This window comes from Ovis aries, chromosome 7 (genome assembly GCF_016772045.2).
Source record: "Ovis aries strain OAR_USU_Benz2616 breed Rambouillet chromosome 7, ARS-UI_Ramb_v3.0, whole genome shotgun sequence".
Lineage (NCBI taxonomy): Eukaryota > Metazoa > Chordata > Mammalia > Artiodactyla > Bovidae > Ovis > Ovis aries.
In genome coordinates, this window is record NC_056060.1 from 70436715 (window position 1) to 70455451 (window position 18737).

Consider the following 18737-nt stretch of genomic DNA (forward strand, 5'->3'; position numbering starts at 1 on the left):
ACTCTATATCCTGCACCTATAGAGTTACACCCTTACACCTGAAAGCCATAAACATGTTTACATTGTGTGAATCAGAAATTGTGATATTGTTCTGTGTTCCTGGAGGAAGCTGTGCCCTACTTAGCTAAACCTTGACCCTGACTGATAGTTTATCCCAGTCACAACTTGGAATAACATTTCTCAAGAGTTACCCTTATGGCCTTGTCACCTTTGTAATATAGGTGTTCTTTTCCTTATGATAAGTGTAAATGATTTTTCAAATAAGGTGCTTAAAAATACTATTGCCAGCTGGAGCTGGAACCAAACTGAGGTTCAACTGCTCTTGCTCAGAGTTGGTGGAAATAGGTGCTTTATTCAGGCAGCCAGCAACCTGGGGAGATGGTAGACTAGCACTCCCCCAAACCATCTCCCAGTTGTCAGTTAGAGGGAAAGAGTTTTAAAGGGAAAAGGGGGAAGTTTTAGGAGCGTGCAGAACAGCAGTCGCCTCCAACAATTCTCTTGAAACTGGTCATGTGATAGTCTGGTCAGTGTCATCTTGATTGTTGTAAGTGCAGTTCATCTTCAGTTCCAGAGTTGGTTTGTCGCCTTTTCCTTGAAGTCAGTTCTTGGAATTGTGCAAGATGGATAAGCTTATGTCACAGCTACAGTCCAGTCATCATGCAGTTAGCTTTTTCTATGTGGTGGTGGTTTTAGTATCCTGCAAAAAACAACTCAGGAATAGACATCAGGCACTATTATCTATGTCCTTCAGAGAGGAGCTAAAGATTCTGTGACACTATCACCCTAACCACGAACTGCTTGAGCCTGCTTTTTTGTGACGCAGTGAGGCCAGGGAGACTACAGCTTTTCCACAAGTAAGAAACAGGGAACATGGAGGCTTTATTGTACCTGGGAGAGCCCCACAGACTCCTGGTCTGTTTCAGTACTACACTGAATCTCACTACTGTGAACAAATTCTATTCAAGTTTCCTCTGTGCCTTTTCCCCTTCTCTAAAATGAAAGGCTTGAGTTCGACTCAGTGTCCCCAGCTAGATCATCCCATGGATGGGTACACTCTATTCTCCATCCCAAACTCCAGCTGTGGGGGTGGTTGTGAAAGGGGATAGATCTGCAAATGGCGATTGGACTGGGAGCTGGGACAGCAGGCCCAGGATTGGGAAAACTGGCCCAAAGAATATAATCTCTGTCCATTCCTAGAGAATAAGAAGTCTACATGAGCTCTGAACATCTAAGTCTCAAAAAAATATGCCTTTGTCTTTTTTCATAGAAGAGCATTTTATTTTAAATATAGCAGTGTGTGCATGTTAATCCAAATTCCCAATCTATCCCTATGTCTTTGTCTCTTAATTTGATGATTTGGTCTCATGTGAATATCTTGTTCATTCCAGGGTATGTACTTGTAAACTTGTGTACATTTATTATCTGACAAGATATAATGGTTAACTTTATGTGTTGACTTGGCTAGGCCATGGTGCCCAGTTTCTGGTTAAGCATTCAGCTAGATGTTGCTATGAAGGGATTTTTTTGTTGGTACACTTTATATAAAGCAGACTAGCCTCCATAACATGGCTGGGTCTCATCCAATAAGTTAAAGACCTTAAGCGAAAAAAGACAGCGGTCCCGAGAAGAGACAATTCTAACTCCAGAGTGCCTTTGAACTTGGGTTACAATGTCGACTCTTCCCTGAGTCTCTAGCCTGCCAGTGTGCCCTGCAAATTTCATACTTGCTAGTCCCCAAAATTGTGAGTTATTTCCTTAAAATAAATCTCTCTCTCTGTCTGTCTCTGTCTCTCTGTATATGCATAGGTATATGTATATGTACTAGGTTGGCCAAAAAGTTCGTTTGGGTTTTTCCATAACCATTTACCAAAAACAAGCAAACAAAATTTTTGGCCAAACCAATGTGTGTGTGTGTGTGTGTGTGTGTGTGTCTCCTATTGGTTCTGTTTTTATGGAGTACCCTAACTAACACACAGGTATAATAAAACCACATAGTGATGTCATCTCACCAGCAGTTTTTGCACTGGAAAATGAAAACAACAAATTAATGTAAAAATTTCCATATCACAGATTTTATTTTACCTAAACAGAAGTATTTTTGGAATTCAAGTATATGTATAAAGATTCAGTTAACCATCATCAGAAAAAATAACTATTATAACTAACATCTTTGCAGTATAAAATGTCCTCATCTGTTCTATTCTCCAGTGAGAAAAATCCACTTTCAGAATCTTCTGCCTCAGTAAAGATACTCAGCAAGTTCTTCTCATAAATAACATCCATTCTTCCCATTGCACAGAATTTACCTTAAAACTTGGAACCAAAGCATTCAAAGCAAATGAAAGACAGATGAACAAATGAAGGCATTCTTCTGAGGCCAGTGGGGGACAGAGTCAGAGCAGTGGAAATCTGGCCTCTCCTGAAGCAGCCCATCCATGAGCTGACCAAATTTCAACCATTGAAATATAACATTCCAATAGTGTTTTTAAAAAATCTTACTTAAATGTAAGCTGATGAAGCACAAGCTGGAATCAAGATTGCCGGGAGAAATATCAATAACCTCAGATATGCAGATGACACCACCCTTAGGGCAGAAAGTGAAGAACTAAAGAACCTCTTGATGAAAGTAAAAGAGGAGAGTGAAAAAGTTGGCTTAAAACTCAACATTCAGAAAGCTAAGATCATGGCATCTGGTCCCATCACTTCATGGCAAATAGATGGGGAAACAGTGGCTGACTTTATTTTTCTGGGCTCCAAAATCACTGCAGATGGTGACTGCAGCCATGAAATTAAAAGATGCTTGCTCCTTGGAAGAAAAATTATGACCAAACTAGAAGCATATTAAAAAGCAGAGGCATTGCTTTGCCAACAAAGGTCTGTCTAGTCAAATCTATGTTTTTTCCAATATTTGTGTATGGATGTGAGAGTTGAACTATAAAGAAAGCTAAGAGCTGAAGAATTCATGCTTTTGAACTGTGGTGTTGGAGAATACTCTTGAGAGTCCCTTGGACTGCAAGGAGATCCAATCAGTCAATTCCAAAGGAAATCAGTCCTGAATATTCATTGGAAGGACTGATGCTGAAGCTGAAACTCCAATACTTTGGCCACCTGATGGGAAGAACTGTCTCATTAGAAAAGACCCTGCTCCTGGGAAAGATTGAAGGTGGGAAGAGAAGGGGATGACAGAGGATGAGATGGTTCGATGGCATCACCACCTCAATGGACATGAGTTTGAGCAAACTCTGGGAGTTGGTGATGGACAGGGAAGCCTGGTGTGTTGCAGTGCATGGGGTTGCAAAGAGTCAGACACAACTGAGCAACTGAACTGAAACATAAGCTGCATTATTTCCTCTGTGAACAGAGCACCTTAAACAATTGTCGAGAGACAAAGAGTGTTACTGTCACTTCAGACCCCTTTCCATCCCCCTTTTGGGAGAGCAGTGGCTGCTCCTTTTCTCAAGTCTCAGTATAGTCTTATGAGGCCAGGAGAGTACTGCTGAGTGTTAAGTGCAGGACAGTGCTGCTGAGTGTTAAGTCCAAGCCAAGGCAATGGTCCCTCAAATAGGTCAGGGGCCTTTCATGATTAAAGAAAAAAGAGTGAAGCTATATACTATATTTCGGCACCTTACAACATGATTCTGCAAACACTAACTTGCTCTCAGCCAAAGTATCTGTTTCGGCAAATAAATCCTATTTGGTACTAAATCATGCCCTACTTCAGCCATGATTCATGTCCTAGAGCACACAGTGCAGTGAGAACAGAAAGTAATCAATATACCACTGTCTAATTCACAAAGCATTAAAATACTGTTCTTGATTAATTTGCACTGGTAATATGCTTCAAAGCATTTAATTGTTTCTTCCTAAACACCTACATAGGGCTTCCCATGTGGCTCAAGTGGTAAAGAATCCCCTTGTCAATGCAGGAGATACAAGACACTTGGGTTTGATCCCTGGAGGAGGAAATGGCAACCCACTGCAGTATTCTTGCCTGGGAAATCCCCTGGACTGAGGAGCCTGTGTGCTTCAGTCCGTGGGGTTGCAAAGAGTTGGACAGGACTGAGCATGCAAGCATGCACACACCCAGATACCTACAAGTGTTAGACAAGCAACAGCAGCAACTTTCTTATTCTTATGCATTTAAAAGCAAAAGAGTTTTCAATGCACAAGCCTCATGAAGACCCAGTTCTAGTGCATAGAAACAAGGTTATAGGTGATGACAGTAGTCAAATGGAGAATATTCTAGGCATGGATACAATAGAACTTCCATTCTCTCTAACTTCTGCAATGCATTGCATTATCTGACATCAAAGGCTGTTCTTTGGTAGGAGCCAAATATAACTTTAAAAGAACCACAAAAGTGAGATTGTGGCTTCCCTCCTCAAGGTTTCATTTTCCAATTACAAAACTTCCTTTTCTTTCCTCTTGAAATATTTTGAAGAATGTTGCTTGTAATAATTAAATTTCCTTAAACAGCTCTTTCTTCTGACTTTCCAGTCCCATCGCAAACCTCCTCCACCAACCCCTCCCACTTCAGTCTTCCTCTCAAAAGTTTTTTCTGGTTATCTGGAGCCACGTCACCTCCTCCCTAGTCTTACCTCTTTTTACAATTACTTCTGATGGGGACTGTGCCTGATAGCTCCATTTTTTTGTGGGGTTAATATAGTATTGCCTCAACAAAACTTTAAGTTCCTTGAGATAAAGTAACAAAGCCAATGTTTCTTTTGAAGGATCTATGATAACAAATGATAAACCCAAATTGAATTAAAATTTCCTTTCTTTGAAAGTTAAACCTCCATGAAATTCTCAGGTCAGGTCTCTGAGTGTCATTAAAACACTTTGAATAAAGTTTGAAACCAGGCCTTTTGCATAATCTGTAACCTTAGTTTTTACTCCAGCTGTGGTAGAATGATACCCAACCTTCCCTCCTTTTAGTAATGATCACTTTTGATGGTATGTGGTCAGGACCAGTCAACATAGATCAGCCAAGATGGAAGCAGTAGTATATAAGAAAATTGTCTCCTTTCATAATAAAAGCATATATTAAAAATAACTTAAAAATCCAGATCATCCAAGATTGGCAGTCTCTGGGAGAATAGAAAAGAAATGTAGACAATATGAGTGAAAACTGAGACTGAGGAAGTCTAGGGAGAGAATATTCTTCCTCAAGAACAATAAGGGGTTTGTGGCTTTTGATTGACGACATGATTACAATACCCTGGATACTTTTGGAAACGTGTTGGATATGCTTTGCTTTCATAGTGCCTGGTGGCCACGGGTCAGGTGTGCTAAAATCCGGGCAGCATATAAAGGCAAACCTAATAAAGAGGTGTCTGGCCCCAAATGCCCACAGTTCCTGTCCAGAAATACTACAGCCTGACTGTGGTGGAGAGAGGTTTCATGGTCTATTCCCTGCTTAAGGGAAGGATTCCTCCACACTCTCCGCATCTGTTGGGCCATATTGCATGTACAGTTCAGTTCAGTTCAGTCACTCAGTCATGTCTGACTCTTTGTGACCCCATGGACTGCAGCACTCCAGGCTTCCCTGTCCATTACCAATTCCCAGAGCTTACTCAATCTCATGTCCATCAAGTCACTGATGCCATCCAACCTTCTCATCCTCTGTCATTCTCTTCTCCTCCCGCCTTCAATCTTTCCCAGCATCAGGGTCTTTTCCAGTGAGATAGTTCTTCCCATCAGGTGGCCAAAGTATTGGAGTTTCAGCTTCAGCATCAGTCTTTTCAATGAATATTCAGCACTGATTTCCTTTAGGACTGACTGGTTGGATCTCCTTGCAGTCCAAGGAACTATCAAGAGTCTTCTCCAACACCACAGTTCAAAAGCATCAATACTTTGGGACTCAGATTACTTTATAATCCAACTCTCACATCCATACATGACTACTGGAAAAACCATAGCTTTGACTAGATGGACCTTTGTTGGCAAAGTAATGTCTCTGCTTTTTTAATATGCTGTCTAGGTTGGTCATAACTTTTCTTCCAAGCAGCAAGTGTCTTTTAATTTCATCGTTGCAGTCACCATCTGCAATGATTTTAGAGCCCCCCAAAATAAAATCTCTCGTGTTTCCATTGTTTCTCCATCTATTTGCCATGAAGTAATGGGACCAGATGCCATGAGTTTTAAGCCAACTTTTTCATTCTCCTCTTTCACTTTCATCAAGAGGCTCTTTAGTTCTTCTTCGCTTTCTGCCATAGTGTGGTATCATCTACATATCTAAGGTTATTGATATTTCTCCCGGCAATCTTGATTCCAGCTTGTGCTTCATCCAGCCTGGCATTTTGCATGATGTACTCTGCATATAAGTTAAATAAGCAGGGTGACAATATACAGCCTTAATGTACTCCTTTCCCAATTTGGAACCAGTCTGTTGTTCCATGTCCAGTTATAACTGTTGCTTCTTGACCTGCATACAGATTTCTCAAGAGGCAGGTCAGGTGGTCTGTTATTCCCATCTCTTTAAGAATTTCTCACAGTTTGTTGTGATCCATACAGTCAAAATCTTCAGTGTAGTCAATAAAGCAGAAGTAGATGTTTTTCTGGAACTCTCTTGCTTTTTCAATGATCCAGTGGATGTTGGCAATTTGATCTCTGTTTCCTCTGCCTTTTCTAAATCCAGCTTGAACATCTAGGAGTTCATGGTTCACATTCTGTTGAAGCCTGGCTTAGAGAATTTTGAGCATTACTTTACTAGTGTGTGAAATGACTGCAATTGTGCAGGAGTTTGAGCATTCTTTGGCATTGCCTTTCTTTGGGACTGGAATGTAAACTGACTTTTCCAGTTCTGTGGCTGCTGTTGATTTTTCCAAATTTGCTGGCATATTGAGGGCAGCACTTTCACAGCATCATCTTTTAGGATTTGAAATAGCTCAACTGGAATTCCATCACCTCCACTAGCTTTGTTCATAGTGATGCTTCCTAAGGCCCACTTGACCTCACATTCCAGGATGACTGGCTCTAGGAGAGTGATCACAACATTGTGATTATCTGGGTCATGAAGATATTTTTTGTACAGTTCTTCTGTGTATTCTTACTGCCTCTTCTTAATGTCTTCTGCTTCTGTTAGGTCCATACCATTTCTGTCCTTTATTGTGCCCACCTTTGCATGAAATGTTCCCCTGGTTTCTCTAATTTTCTTGAAGATACCCCATGTCCAAGGGCAAAGAAGAAGCCTTGCAAGATGGTAGGAGGGGCAAAATTGTTTTAGATTTCAAACCCCATACCTGCCAGAGACACTCAGAGGCCTCAAACAAACCTGTGCACACCAGGACCCAGAGACCCCACAGAAACTTAGACAGAATTATGTTTGAGTGTCTCCTGTGGAGGTACGGGTCAGCAGTGGACTGCTGCAGGGGCAGGGGCTCTGGGTGCAGTAGACCTGGATATGGCATAAGCCCTTTTGGAGGAGGTTGCCATTAACCCCACAATAGAGTTGCCAGAACTTACACAGGACTAGGGAAACAGACTCTTGGAGGGCACAAACAAAACCTTGTGCACACCAGGACCCAGGAGAAAGGAGCAGTCACCTCACAAGAGACTGACCCAGACTTCCCTGTGAGTGTCCAGGAGTCTCGTGGAGGCGTGGGTTGGTGGTGGCCTGCTGCAGGGTTGGGGGCACTGAGTGCAGCAGTGTGTGCATGGGACCTTTTGAAGGAAGTTGCCATTATCTTCATTATCTCCACCATAGTTTGGCCTCAGGACAAATAACAGGGAGGGAAAACAGCCCCACCCATCAACAGAAAATTGGATTAAAGATTGCATGTACAAGCACTGGATACTGTTGAGGATCCTTATATTCTACAGGCAGACAACATCTTACCTGAAGAGTTTTGCATCTCTTATATAAGTTGCCTCTTTCTCTTTAATAATCTCAAGGGATTCCTCAATAGGAACTTCTCACTGCATTGCTGGCCACATGTTGTTCTGTATATCAATGCACTAACTGTTTCTTTAGGTTAGCTGATTTCAACATTATCTTGAGTCTCTGAAACATGAAAAGTTCACCATATGGTTGGTTCCCTCTCTCTGTTTTTCTTTCTCTTTTACTCCCTCTCATTTCAAACTTCTTTTTACATATCTCAGTAAATGATTTAGTCAGTGGTGCTGGTTACTCAAATATATGTGGTGAAATTGTATAGAACTACATATGCATGCCTGAACACACATACACACTTGCATACATGTTAAGCTGGTGAAATCTGAATAAGGTCCCTGCGTTGTACAAATATCAGTTTCCTAGCTCAGTTATTGTTCTGAAATTACGTAAAATGTTACCAGTAGGGAAAAACAGGTTGATGAAGGGTTATATACAGAACTTCTCTGTTTCATTTTTTTCAACTTCCAGTGAATCTGTAATCATGTTAAAGCAAAGTAGGAATATTTTGTAGTTATAAGGTGTTTGCCCTACAGTACAGTGTTATTTGAAAGTAGACTTGGATTGATTATAAATGTGTATTGCAAATTCTAGGGCAACTACTTTAAAATGTTTTTTTTTTTTCAGTCATATAATTGATATGCTAATAAAGGAGAGGGCATTAGGCAGTTCTCCAGAGAAACAGAGCCAACAAGATGTGTGTGTGTAACAGGAAATTTATTATGAGAATTGGCTCATGCAAATGGAAACCAAGAATTCCCATGATCTGCCAGCTGCAAACTGGAGAACCATGAAAGCCAGTGGTATAATTCAGTCTTCGCCAGAGGCCTGAAAATCTGAAGAGCAGATGGTGTAAGTCCGCATCCAAGTCCAAATGCCCAAGAGCACTGATATCTGAGAACAGGAGATGGATGTCTCAGCTCAAGCAGAGAGCAAATTCATCCTTCCTCTACTTTTTTGTTCTGTTTAGGTCTTCAATGGATTGGATGATACCTACCCATATTGGAAAGAGTGCTCTTTACTCAGTCTACTCATTCAAATGCAATCTCTTCCAGAAACACCCTTACAGACACACCTAGAAATAATGTTTTATGAGCTATGTGGGCATCCCCTTTAGCCCAGTAAAGTTGATACATAAAATTAACTGTCACAGAGGGAAAATAGACTCATATAAAATGCTTAGTTAAAAAAGGCAGAAATGGTATAGAAGACAAAATTAGGAAAAGTACAAGCTTTTGTTACTAACAATAAGTAAGGCAATAAACAGTAACAGACATGGTGGATATTAATCCAATTATATCAGTAAGCACTCTCAGTGGTCTAAAAATAAAAATTACAAGTCACAGATTGAGGATATTTGCATCTATGTTTGTTAATGATATTGGCCTGTAATTTTCTTTCTTTGTGGCATCTATATCTGCTTTTGGTATACATTTCTGTGTGTATACAGATCCCCTGGAGAAGGAAATGGCAACCCACTCCAGTATTCTTGCCTGGAGAATCCCATGGACAGAGGAGCTTGGTGGGCTACAGTCCACGGGTCGCAAAGAGTTAGACATGACTGAGCAACTTCACTTTCCATGTGTAAAATAGATAGCTAGGGGGAATTTGCTGTATGATGCAGGGAGCTCAAATTGGGTGCCCTGTAACTACTTAGAGGGGTAGGATGGTGTGGGAAATGGGAGGGAGGCTCAAGAGGGAGGGATATATGTATGCCTATGGCTGATTCATGTTGATGCATGGCAGAAACCAATACAATATTATAAAGCAATTATCCTTCAATTAAAAATAAATTTTAAAAAAGTCAGATTGTCAGAGGAGATCAAAAAACAAGACCCAGTTAAATGTTATGTATAAGAAACTCACTAAATTTAAAGATACAGTAGATTAAAAGTAAAAGGATGGATTTGACAATGTTCTTTTGGATATGACACCAAAAGTACAGGAAACAAAAGCAAAAATAGACAAATAAGATGGCATCAAACTAAAAGGCTACATGGCAAAGGAAACCATTGAAAAACTGAAAAGTCAACCTATGGAATGGGAGAAAATATTTACAAACCCTTTCTCTGATAAGAGGTTAAAATATACAAAACAAATCCAAACCAGTTAAGAATTTGTATATCAAAAATATACAAAATAAACCCAAAACAATTAAGAAAATGATAATAGGACCATGCATATTGATAGTTATCTTAAGTGTAAATGGATTAAATTCTCCAAGCAAATGACATAGACTATCTGAATGGATACAAAAACAAGACCTGTATATATACTGTCTACAGAAGACCCACTTCAAACCTAGGGACACATACAGACTGGAGGGATGGAAAAGGGTATTCCATGGAGATAGAGATCAAAAGAAAGTGGATCTTTTTCAATCTGTCTCCCAGAGTAATAGAAATAAAAGCAAAGGTAAACAAATGGGACCTAATTAAACTCAAAAACTTTTACACAGCCAAGAAAACCATAAACACAACAAAAATACAATCCATAGAATGGGAGAAAATATTTGCAAATGATGTGACTGACAAAAGATTAGTCTCCAAAATTTATAAAAAGGTCATGTGACCTAATATCATCAAAACAAGCAACCCAATCCAAAAACTGGATAGAAGACCTATATGGACATTTTTCCAAAGAAAACATGCAGATGGCCAAGAGTCACATGAAAAAATGTTCAACATCACTAATTATTAGAGGAATGCAAATCAAAACTACAATATCACCTCCTACCAGTCAGAACAGCTATCATCAAACAACTCACAAACTATAAATTCTGGAGAAGATTTGGGGAGAAGGGAACCTTCATACACTGTTCATGGGAATGTAAATTGATACAGCCATTATGGAGAACAGTTTGGATATTTCTAAAAAAAAACTAAAAATAGAGTTGCCATATGATCCATCATATCCACTCCTGGACATATACCCAGACAAAACTATAATTAAAAAGGTACGTGCACCCCTATGTTCACTGCAGCACTATTTGCAATAGCCAAGACATGGAAACAACCTGAATGTCCATCTACAGATGAATGGATAAAGAATATGGTGTATATATATATCACATCTTCTTCATTCAATGAAACATTATTCAGCCATTAAAAAGAATGGAAGCAACAACATGAATGGACTTAGAGATAATCAAACTAAGTGAAGTAAGTCAGAAAGAGAAAGACAAATACCATACGATATCACTTACATGTGGACTCTAAACTGCAAAACAAATGAGCATATCTATGAAACAGAAACAGATTCACAGACACAGAGAGCAGGCTTGTGGTTGCCAAGGACAGGGCAGTGTGGAAGTTTGGGATTAGCAGATGCAAACTATTATATACAGCAGCAGTCCTGCTCCACCAGGTTCCCTGGAGCACAGACTGCCTCACTTTCCACCCTGAATTCCCTTCAGTGGCTGAAAGTCAGCAGCTGCAGCAATCACAGGACTAAATCTCCGAGAAGGCAGATGGCAAATGTACTTATCATTGTTGTTTAGCTGGCAATGATCTTGGCAAGTGAAATTTGTAGTTGAATATATATATATATATAAGATGGAATGCAATTGAATGTTATTCAGCCATACAAAAGGAAATCCTGCCATTTGCAATAATATGGATGAAACTTAAAGGGCATTATGCTAAGTGAAACCAGTCAGATAAAGAAATACAAATACTATATGATCTCACTTATATGTGGAATCTAAAATAAAAAGAAATAAAAAGAAAACTCATATACAGAGAACTGATTGGTAGTCACCAGAAGCAGGCAGTAGATAGTCAAAAATAGAAACTTCCACTTATAAAATAAATAAGTCAGGAAGATGGAGTGTACTGTATGGAGACTATAGTTAGTAATACTGCTATATTTGTATATTTATAAGTTGCTAAGACCGTTGATCTTTAAAGCTCTTGTCATAAGAAGAAAAACTGTGTCGTGATGGATGTACACAGATTTATTGTGGTGATCATTTTGCAATATAGAGGTGGACCATGAAGAAGGCTGAGTGCTGAAGAATTGATGCTTTTGAGTTGTAGTCCTGGAGAAGACCCTTGAGAGTCCCTTGGACATCAAGGAGATCAAACCAGTCTATCCTAAAGGAAACCAACCCTGAATATTCATTGGAAGGGCTGATCCTGAAGCTGAAGCTCCAATACTTTGGCCATTTGATGCAAACAGCCGACTCATTGGAAAAGACTGTGATGCAGGAAAGACTGAAAGCAAAAGAAGAGGGTGGCAGAGTATGAGATGGTTAGATAGCATCACTGACTCAACAGACGTGAATTTGAGCAAACCCCAGGAGATAGCGAAGGACAGGGAAGACCAGCATCCTGCAGTCCATGGGGTCACAAAGAGTTGGACCCGACTTAGCCTCTGAACAACAACATCTGAAACTAATATAATTATATCTCAACTTGTTAAAAATATAATGAAATACTAATCCCCCAAAAGAAGGTATCTCTCACCTATAGTTGGGTATCCCAAAGAAAGAGATTCACATGGACCCACAAAGCAGTGTCACCAACAATCACAACTAATCTGCCCTAATATTTTACCTCCATTCCCACTTATCCTTAAATGATTCTTGCAGGATGAATTGTAGAACCGTCACTGCTTCCACTCACCATTACAAGAACATCAAGTTTGGTATCCAGGCTTCTGTTTCCAAGGTTTCTATCTGTAGGCTGTAAGACTGTCCCTGGTTTCCTGAAGAAGGAAGGAAAATATTTCCTCCCTCCCCCATGCCTTATGTACTGTTCACTGTGCTCAGTCTCACAAAGCTGGCCTTTAAGTCTACCAGATCCTATCAGCCTCAAATCCTTCTCTCCATAGAAACTGTAATCTAGAGCCAAACATCTTGGAATGTGAAGTCAAGTAGGCCTTAAAGCATCACTATGAACAAAGCTAGTGGAGGTGATGAAATTCCAGTTGAGCTGTTTCAAATCCTGAAAGATGATGCTGTGAAAGTGCTGCACTCAATATGCCAGCAAATTTGGAAAACTCAGCAATGGCCACAGGACTGGAAAAGGTCATTTTTCATTCCAATCCCAAAGAAACGCAATGCAAAAGAATGCTCAAACTACCACACAATTGCACTCATCTCACATGCTTGTAAAGTAATGCTCAAAATTCTCCAAACCAGGCTTCAGCAATACGTGAACTGTGAACTCCCTGATGTTCAAGCTGGTTTTAGAAAAGGCAGAGGAACCAGAGATCAAATTGCCAACATCTGCTGGATCATGGAAAAAGCAAGAGAGTTCCAGAAAACATCTATTTCTGCTTTATTGACTATGCCAAAGCCTTTGACTGTGTGGATCACAATAAAGTGCGGAAAATTCTGAAAGAGATGGGAATACCAGACCACCTGACCTGCCTCTTGAGAAATCTATATGCAGGTCAGGAAGCAACAGTAAGAACTGGACATGAAACGACAGACTGGTTCCAAATAGGAAAAGGAATACGTCAAGGCTGTATATTGTCACCCTGCTTATTTAACTTACATGCAGAGTACATCATGAGAAACGCTGGACTGGAAGAAACACAAGCTGGAATCAAGATTGCCGAGAGAAATATCAATAACCTCAGATATGCAGATGACACCACCCTTATGGCAGAAAGTGAAGAGGAACTAAAAAGCCTCTTGATGCAAGTGAAAGAGGAGAGTGAAAAAGTTGCCTTAAAGCTCAACATTCAGAAAACAAAGATCATGGCATCTGGTCCCATCACCTCATGGGAAATAGATGGGGAAACAGTGGAAACAGTGTCAGACTTTATTTTTGGGGGCTCCAAAATCACTGCAGATGGTGACTGCAGTCATGAAATTAAAAGACACTTACTCCTTGGAAGAAAAGTTATGACCAACCTAGATGGCATATTCAAAAGCAGAGACATTACTTTGCCGACTAAGGTCAGTCTAGTCAAGGCTGTGGTTTTTCCAGTGGTCATGTATGGATGTGAGAGTTGGACTGTGAAGAAGGCTGAGCACTGAAGAATTGATGCTTTTGAACTGTGATGTTGGAGAAGACTCTTGAGAGTCCCTTGCACTGCAAGGAGATCCAACCAGTCCATTCTGAAGGAGATCAACCCTGGGATTTCTTTGGAAGGAATGATGCTGAAGCTGAAACTTCAGTATTTTAGCCACCTCATGCGAAGAGTTGACTGATTGGAAAAGACTCTAATGCTGGGAGGGATTGGGGGCAGGAGGAGAAGGAGACCACCCAGGATGAGATGGCTGGATGGCATCATGGACTCGATGGATGTGAGTCTGAGTGAACTGCGGGAGTTGGTGATGGACAGGGAGGCCTGGTGTGCTGCGATTCATGGGCTCACAAAGAGTCGGACATGACTGAGCGACTGAACTGAACTGAACTGAGCCTGAGGACCAGTTAAAGACAGCAGGTACCATTGCTACCCTGAATCATCTTCCCTAGCACAAGTCCCCAGCCAAAGTCTATGAAGGGACACTATTGGGGGCTGGGACTGGGGCGGGGTCAGAGATGGGGGAACATGGTGTACATCACATTGGTCTAGGTTCAACAATCAGAAATGTACTTTTTCATCACTACCTGGGCTGAGTTCAGTTCAGTTCAGTCACTCAGTGGTGTCCAGCTCTTTGTGACCAATGGACTGCAGCATGCCAGTCTTCCCTGTCCATCACCAACTCCCAGAGCTTACTCAAATTCATGTCCATTGAGTCAGTGATGCCATCCAACCATCTCATCCTCTGTCATCCCCTTCTTCTCCCACTTTCAATCTGTCCCAACATCAGGGTCTTTTTCAATGAGTCAGTTCTTCCATCAGGTGCCCAAATTATTGGAGTGTCAGCTTCAGCATCAGTCCTTCCAGTGATTATTCAGGACTGATGTCCTTTAGGATGGACTGGTTGGATCTACTTGCAGTCCAAGGGACTCTCAAGAGTCTTCTCCAACACCACAGTTCAAAAGCATCAGTTCTTCGATGCTCAACTTTCTTTATAGTTCTACTCTCACATCCATACATCACTACTGGAAAAACCATAGCTTTGACTAGATGGACCTTTGCTGGCAAAGTAGTGTCTCTGCTTTTAACGTGCTGTCTAAGTTCAGTTCAGTTCAGTCACTCAGTCGTGTCTGACTCTTTGCGACCCCATGAATCGCAGCACGCCAGGCCTCCCTGTCCATCACCATCTCCCGGGGTTCACTCAGACTCACATCCATCGAGTCAGTGATGCCATCCAGGCATCTCATCCTCGGTCATCCCCTTCTCCTCCTGCCCCCAGTCCCTCCCAGCATCAGAGTCTTTTCCAATCAGTCAACTCTTTGCATGAGGTGACCAAAGTACTGGAGCTTCAGCTAGGTTGGTCATAGCTTTTTTCCCAAGGAGCAAGCATCTTTTAATTTCATGGTTGCAGTCACCATCTGCAGTGATTTTGGAGCCCCCCAAAAAATAGTCTCTTGCTGTTTCCATTGTTTCCCCATCTATTTGCCATGAAGTGATGGGACCAGATGCCAAGATCTTTGTTTTCTGAATGTTGAGTTTTAAGCCGACTTTTTCATTCTTCTCTCTCGCTTTCATCAAGAGACTCTTTAGCTCTTCTTCGCTTTCTGCCAAAAGTGTGGTGTCATCTGAATATCTGAGGTTATTGATATTTTTCCTGGCAATCTTGATTACAGGTTGTGCTTCATCCAGCCTGGCATTTCACATGATGTACTCTGCATATAAGTTAAATAAGCAAGGTGACAATATACAGCCTTAATGTACTCCTTTCCCAATTTGGAACCAGTCTGTTGTTCCATGTCCAGTTATAACTGTTGCTTCTTGACCTGCATACAGATTTCTCAAGAGGCAGGTCAGGTGGTCTGGTATTCCCATCTCTTTAAGAATTTCTCACAGTTTGTTGTGATCCACACAGTCAAAATCTTCAGTGTAATCAATAAAGCAGAAGTAGATGTTTTTCTGGAACTCTCTTGCTTTTTCAATGATCCAGTGGATGTTGGCAATTTGATCTCTGGTTCCTCTGCCTTTTTAAATCCAGCTTTAACATCTAGAAGTTCACAGTTCACATACTGTTGAAGCCTGGCTTAGAGAATTTTGAGCATTACTTTGCTAGTGTGTGAGATGAGTGCAATTGTGTGGTAGTTTGATCATTCTTTGGCATTGCCTTTCTTTGGGATTGAAATGAAAACTTACTTTTTCCAGTCCTGTGTCCACTGCTGAGTTTTCCAAATTTGCTGGCATATTGAGTGCAGCACTTTCACAGCATCATCTTTTAGGATTTGAGATAGCTCTATTGGAATTCCATCACCTCCACTAGCTTTTTTCATAGTGATGCTTCCTAAGGCCCACTTGACTTCACATTCCAGGATGTCTGGCTCTAGGTGAGTGATCACACCATCATGGTTATCTGGGTCATGAAGATATTTTTTGTATAGTTCTTCTGTGTATTCTTGCCACCTTTTCTTAGTATCTTTTGCTTCTGTTAGGTCCATACCATTTCTGTCCTTTACTGTGCCCATCTTTGCATGAAATGTTCCCTTGGTATCTTGAATTTTCTTGACGAGTCTTTCCCATTCTATTGTTTTCCTCTATATCTTTGCACTGATCACTGAGGAAGGCTTTCTTATCTCTCCTTGCTGTTCTTTGGAACTCTTGCCTTTAAATGGGTATATCTTTCCTTTTCTCCTTTGCTTTTCACTTCTCTTATTTTCACAGCTATTTGCAAGGCCTCCAACAACCATTTTGCCTTTTTGCATTTCTTTTTCTTGGGGATGTTCTTGATCACTGCCTCCTGTACGGTGTCACGAACCTCTGTCCATAGTTCTTCAGGTACTCTGTCTATCAGATGTAATCCCTTGAATCTACTTGTCACTTCCACTGTATAATCATAAGGGATTTGATTTAGGTCATACCTGAATGGTCTAGTGGTTTCCCTACTTTCTTCAACTTAAATCTTAATTTGGCAATAAGGAGTTTATAAACTGAGTCACACTCAGCTCCTGGTCATGTTTTTGCTGACTGTATAGAGCTTCTCCATCTTTGGCTGCAAAGAATATGATCAATCTGATTTCAGTATTGACCACCTGGTGATGTCCATGTATAGAGTTTTCTCTTGTGTTGTTTGTTGAAAGAGAGTGTTCATGGACAGGAGCGATCCTCCATGCTAGGGTATTGGCAAGCCATTCTGTGTCTGTATATATTAGGAATGATTCTTAAAACACAATGTGGCTGGAATTTTTTAAAAAGTCATTTACAAATATATGTAAAGGTACAGTGGATGAAGACAGTGGTGTAGAAGGACATGTGCTCTTCTCCTGTGAGAACTCCAAAATTACAACTCGCTGCTGAACAACCATAACAGGAGAACATTCAGTTCAGTTCAGTTCAGTCACTCAGTCATGTCCTACTCTTTGCAACCCCATGAACTGCAGCACGCCAGGCCTCCCTGTCCATCACCAACTCCCGGAGTTCACTCAAACTCATGTCCATCAAGTCGGTGATGCCATCCAGCCATCTCATCCTCTGTCGTCCCCTCTCCTCCTGCCCCCAATCCCTCCCAGCATCAGAGTCTTTTCTAATGAGTCAACTCTTTGCATGAGGTGGCCAAAGTATTGGAGTTTCAGCTTTAGCATCATTCCTTTCAAAGAACACCCAGGACTGATCCCCTTTAGAATGGACTGGTTGGATCTCCTTGCAGTTCAAGGGACTCTCAAGAGTCTTCTCCAACACCACAGTTCAAAAGCATCCATTCTTCGGCGCTCAGCCTTCTGCACAGTCCAACTCTCACATCCATATATGATGTGATGTATGGATGTGGAAAAACCATAGCCTTGACTAGATGGATCTTTGTTGGCAAAGTAATGTCTCTGCTTTTGAATATGCTGTCTAGGTTGGTCATAACTTTCCTTCCAAGGAGTAAGCGTCTTCTAATTTCATGGCTGCAGTCACCATCTGCAGTGATTTTGAAGCCCCAAAAAATAAAGTCTGACACTGTTTCCACTGTTTCCCCATCGATTTCCCATGAAGTGATGGGACTGGATGCCATGATCTTCGTTTTCTGAATGTTGAGCTTTAAGGCAACTTTTTCACTCCTCTTTCACTTTCATCAAGAGGCTTTTTAGTTCCTTTTCACTTTCTGCCATAAGGGTGGTGTCATCTGCATATCTGAGGTTATTGATATTTCTCCCAGCAATCTTGATTCCAGCTTGTGCTTCTTCCAGCCCAGCATTTCTCATGATGTACTCTGCATATAATCTAAATAAGCATGGTGACAATATACAGCCTTGACATCCTTTTCCCATTTGGAACCAGTCTGTTGTTCCATGTCCAGTTCTAACTGTTGCTTCCTGACCTGCATATAGGTTTCTCAAGAGGCAAGTCAGGTGGTCTGGTATTGGATCCCAAAAAATAAAGACACCCCACATCCAAGGGCAAAGAAAAAGCCTCAGCCAGATGGTAGGAGGGGTGAAATCGCATTTAGAATCAAAACCTCTACCCACCAGAGGCGTTTGGAGGCCTCAAGGAAACCTTGTGCAAACCAAGACCCAGAGACCCCGCAGAGGCTAAACCAGAACTGTATTTGAGTATCTCCAGTGGAGGTGCAGGTCAGCAGTGGTCTGCTGCAGGGGCAGGGGCTCTGGGTGCAGTAGACCTGGATATGGCATAAGCCCTTTTGGAGGAGATTGCCATTAACCCCACAATAGAGCTGCCAGAACTTACACAGGACTAGGGGAACAGACTCTTGGAGGGCACAAACAAAACTTTGTGCACACCAGGACCCAGGAGAAAGGAGCAGTGATCCCACAGGAAACTGACCCAGACTTGCCCTGAGTGTCCAAGAGTCTCCAGCAGAGGCATGGGTTGGCGGTGG